Source organism: Balaenoptera musculus, chromosome 11 (genome assembly GCF_009873245.2).
Source record: "Balaenoptera musculus isolate JJ_BM4_2016_0621 chromosome 11, mBalMus1.pri.v3, whole genome shotgun sequence".
Classification (NCBI taxonomy): domain Eukaryota; kingdom Metazoa; phylum Chordata; class Mammalia; order Artiodactyla; family Balaenopteridae; genus Balaenoptera; species Balaenoptera musculus.
In genome coordinates, this window is record NC_045795.1 from 103107134 (window position 1) to 103111960 (window position 4827).

General features: G+C 59.4%; 1 long non-coding RNA gene across 1 annotated transcript; it reads right to left on the reverse strand.

Moving 5' to 3' along the window:
* Positions 1 to 522: 522 nt before the first annotated feature.
* LOC118903917 lies at positions 523 to 2914 on the reverse strand. The gene is made up of 3 exons (XR_005021897.1): positions 2851 to 2914; positions 1691 to 1758; positions 523 to 678 (listed from the first exon to the last, which is right to left on the reverse strand). It is a non-coding gene; the product is annotated as an uncharacterized LOC118903917 (long non-coding RNA).
* Positions 2915 to 4827: the final 1913 nt, after the last annotated feature.

Genomic DNA, 4827 nt, shown 5'->3' on the forward strand with positions numbered 1-4827 from the left:
GGTAAAAATAAATAAAGAAAATACTAATCCACCCATCCAAATGGATCAATGGTGAAGGGTGTCTCCCTCCAGCCCTGGCCGAGCTCCTCCCAGAGGCCACCGCGGCAGCATCTTGTGGGGAGGGGTTGTCCTTCCAAAGCAACTCCACACATCAGGGAACGTGCCTTTCCCCCACAGACTGAAGCATCCTGTACACACTCTCCTGCGCTCGGCTCCTTTCCCTCGCTCCAACAAAGCCATATGCACTGACTTTAAAGTTTTAAACTTCTGACTAGAATATACATCCTCTCAGGGCTTCAAAGCTGCAATGATCAACACTGAGTACTCTCTCTCCTCCCTGCACCTGACCGCCACTGCCCAGACAGGTACACGTCTGCTTGGTTTCTTAGGGATCCTTCTAGCGTTTCTTTACACAAGTACAAACACATACCAACAGGCCTCTTACTCCCACACCCAGTTGTGCACGTCAATTTTTTCCCTTAACATCTACCGGCACGTAGATTTCCCCTTACCTGCCAGGAGTCTCCTTGTTGCCGTTAACGGCTGCGTACTATTCCCCCGGGGGCGTCCAAGGCAGAGTTTCCATATGGCTCCTGGGTGGGTTGTGATTTCACCATCACAAACACAGCAGCAGTGGCCCTCCTGATGTAACCTTGGCAACATGGTACCCAGCTGTGCCTGCAGGGGCCAGGGTTGACGTGGGTTGCTGGGTCAGGGGGAAAGCCTGATGGACAAACAGCGTCCCCTCCCGAGGGTGCCTGCTGTGTGCTCCCACCAGCGACACGGCAGGGACCTGTTTCCCACAGCGTCGCCAAGTCGGTGTGCGCGCACCTGATGGAGGTGCATACTGGCGGGAAGCGGGGTATCTCTGGGTCCTTCATTTCCGTTTCTCTTATCACATGTGAAGTCAGGCATTTGTCACATTGGTTCAGGGCCTTTGAGTTTCCTTTTTCAAAAACCGTCTATTAATGTTTTCTCCCCATTTTTTATTGGGTTGTCTCTTCTTTTTTTTTTTTTTTTTAAGAAATTCACGTTCTTTTATTTATTTATTTATTTATTTATGACTGTGTTGGGTCTTCGTTTCTGTGCGACGGCTTTCTCCAGTTGTGGCAAGTGGGGACCACTCCTCATCGCGGTGCGCGGGCCTCTCACCATCGCGGCCTCTCTTGTTGCGGAGCACAGGCTCCAGATGCGCAGGCTCAGTAATTGTGGCTCACGGGCCCAGTTGCTCCGTGGCATGTGGGACCTTCCCAGACCAGGGCTCGAACCTGTGTCCCCTGCATTGGCAGGCAGATTCTCAACCACTGCGCCACCAGGGAAGCCCTGGGTTGTCTCTTCTTGATCTCTAGGACCTCTTCATATATTGGTTAAATGAGACCGGACTATGGCCTGTGGGCTAAATCAGGCCCACTGGCTTATTATGTTTTTAACAAATAAAATTCCCCTGGAGCACAGTTGAGTAGAGCCTGTGGCCTGGAAGCAGACAGTATTTACCACGTGGCCCTTTACAGGGAAAGTATGCTGATTCCCATATTAGACTTCTGTGATGTGAGTTGCAAACACTTCCCCCAGTTTGTCATTTATCTTTTGACTTTTTTTTTTTCCTTTTGTTTTAAGTGCATTTAAAATTTTTAGCTGTCTGGACATCTTTTCATAGGCTAAAAGCTGCTTGACTTTGGAGGGTCCTTACTTCTCAAAATGCATGATCTTTACGTTCCAGACTCTGCAGTTCAGTGTCACTTGTGTTTCGCTCCAGAGCTAAGAGAAAATGAACGAAAAAGGCAGATTTAGACGAAAACTGTCTAGAAATTGTTGGAGAATTTAGCACTTGCACTCTTCCGGCAGGGGGTTTAACGGTCTGAGAGGTGAAGTCTCTAAGGCAGGTGCGGGTACGATGACCCCTTCTTACAGACGAGGAAACTGAAGCTCAGAGGTTGTGCAGACTGCAGGCCTGCGTGGACAGCGCCGCCACTCCCACTGGGTGACCCTGGCCCGCCCCGCTATGAACGAGACCCAGGGCAGGAGAGGCTGTCCGAGGGGACAGGGCGCGCCTCCTCCTCGCGCTCGCCTCGCAGCCCTGCGTGGGTCCCACGTCCTGTGCCCCCCGCGGCCCTGCAGACCTCCCAGCGCAGAGCGGCGCGATGCTTGGCACGGCCGGCAGGGGGCGGTGTCGCACCGGCCACTGCGCGCTCGGTCGGTCCGCTAGCTCTGCCGCGGGGCTGCAGGGCTGCGGGGCTGCGGGGCTGCAGCTGACAGGGCAGAGCCGGGCCCAGGCCCACGGACCCTCCGCTCGGACCCCGCGGGTCGGGCAGCCGCGCTTCTGCCTCTGTGCACCGGCACCGCCCTGCTGCGCCCTTGGCACCCCGGCCTGTGTCCGCACCCCGGTCCCCACCTGGTAACCCACCCAGGCCCCAGCCTGTGCCCCACCCCGACCCCACACCCCCAGACCCCAGCCCGTTCCCTCCACCGGCCCCCAGGTCCTCCCTCCGGCTTCATCTTCTTGCCTGGAGCTGTGGGCTTGGAGTCAGAGCCAGGGCAGGGCGGGGCCTGCCGCGGGCCTCACAGTGAAATAGCACCCCCACCCCCAACCGCTGAGCTGCCTTGGAACCCACCGGGGGCTCCTGTCACCTTAAAATAGAATCCCGATGCGGTGGCTTGCAGACCTGCAGAGGCCCTGCCCGGCTGACGTCACCTCCTCCACTGACTTCTCCTGAGGTCCGCACATCGCTCTTCCGCCTTCTTGCCGTTTCCAGCACAGTCTCAAAGCTCCCTGCGCAGGCACTACCTTCCCTCCCCGCATGCCCTTCCCGGGACTCCCCCCCCCCCCCGCCCCACCCCTTTCTAACGTACCTTCCTCAGGACGCTCCTCCCCGCCGGATCTCCAGTAGCCCCAATTCCTACCTGCATGTTTCTGCTTTGCATGCTCCCTGCTCCCAATACACACAACCCTAGGAGACCTGGGGCAGCCCCTCCCGGTCTCAGTCTCCACTGGCCGGCTCTCCACAGCGGCCCAGGGTGCGTGGCACACGGCAGGGACTCAGTAAGTCAGGGGTGAAGGTGACCTCAAGCTGGGACTCTGCCGCTCAGGCAAGTAGACGCTTGATCAGGTGGCCTGGAGCCCGGCCTTCTCTGGAAGCTGGCCTCCATGCCACAGTCTGGGACACTGGCCATGACCTTGGCCTGAGCCCTTGGGGAGGGGGACACAGGTCAGTTCAGGACTCACAGCTCCTGCTCACACTTCCCGAGTGCTTACTATGTGCTATGCGCTTTCCTCGACCCGTCTGATGGCACCTCATAATAACCTCATGAATTACGGCTCCATTTTATGGATGGGGAAACAGTCTCAGAGAGGTTAAGCCACCTGCCCAAGGTCACACAGGTAGAAGCAGAGGTGGCTGAGTTTGAATCCAGAGACAAACTGCTTCTCTCCTGAGACAACAGGTGCGTGAGCTAGGGGAGGCCTCAGAGGGCATCACAACGGCCACCCCAGGGAACAGCCAGGCAAACTGAGGCTGCTGCCGTCACACAGGTAAACAGAGGCAGGCTGGGGCTCGGGGCCAGGGCTTCTGGGAACGGATGCGCACCTTTACAGTGCCCCTCCAGGACTCTGGGAACAACTAGCCGAGTGGCCCTCAGTGTCCCCTCAGGGTTGGCCCCCTCTGGGGTCTCTGGCTGTAGGGGCCTCTGGATCCACGTCTTGGAAGCCTGGGGGTGGGATTCTAGGGCAGGAAAGTGAGCAGACAGCGGTGGGATCATGGGGGCGGGGGCTGAGGTTGTGATTCCCTCAGAGAACCCCTAGCGTACGTGCCCCTCGTCAGTGGAGCAGCCAGTGGGCCCAACCAGAGGCGGCAGATGCTGCATGGCAGGGGCGGGGGGGGCAGAGACGAGGGACAAGGCCAAGTGTGGCGCAGGCGGGCTGGGGCCGGGCCCGACCAGAGCCTCTCCCCTCCCACCTGAAGGGGTACAGTGTGGGCCAGCGGGTGTGAGAGGGCCGGGAGGGCTGTGCACGGTCGTGGGAGGGGGTCGCAGCAGGCCCCACCCTCCAGGCTCCCGGCGCACTCCGCACAAAGTCCAGACTCTCCCACCGTGGTGACCAGGCCCTACCCGAGGGTGGGCGAGCTGCCTCTGGGCCGGGCTTTATCTTGTTCACCCCAGGGTCCCCAGAGCCGAGCTGGGCGCCCTCGGCTGCACTGTAGCTTCTCAGTGAGTGAATGAATGAATGAACGAATGAGTGGATGGGTGGGGTGGCTGGGGATGGCGGCTGCTCTCCTTCCCTGGGGATCCAATTAGTGGAAAGTCCCTGCGTGCCAGCGTAAAAGCCGGCTGGCCTCCCCAGCAGCCGAGGTCCATCTGGAGGCTTTGTTCAAAGATACTGAAATCGGCTGCTCAGCTGTACCACCACGGTGGGCACAGCTCTCCCGGGGCTGCAGCCCCGTCCTGCCCGGCGCTGCTGGGCCCTGCAAGGAGAAGCGTGGATTTAGGACCGGCTGGTCCAAGATCACGGGTCCTCGGGCTGACAGACCCTGGGGTTCAGCCCTTCCCTGGAGGCTCAGAGAGGGCAGGGGACCTGCCCGCAGTCACACAGTGAGGCTGGGACCAGGGCTGCATGAAGACAGGGGCGGGGACAGGCTCAAAAGGCAGCTGGAGTGGCCCCTGACCAGCCCTGTCAGTGGCGGGGAGTGAGGGGGCCCGAGGCAGCGACACTGAACCTAGACCTGAAGGACGAGGGGGACCACGGAGAGCGCGGCAAAGATCCGGAGGAGAGTGGGAGCAGAGAGCCTTGGGGAAGGGCAGCCAGTCTGTGAGGCTGCTGCGTGACGGGGAGGG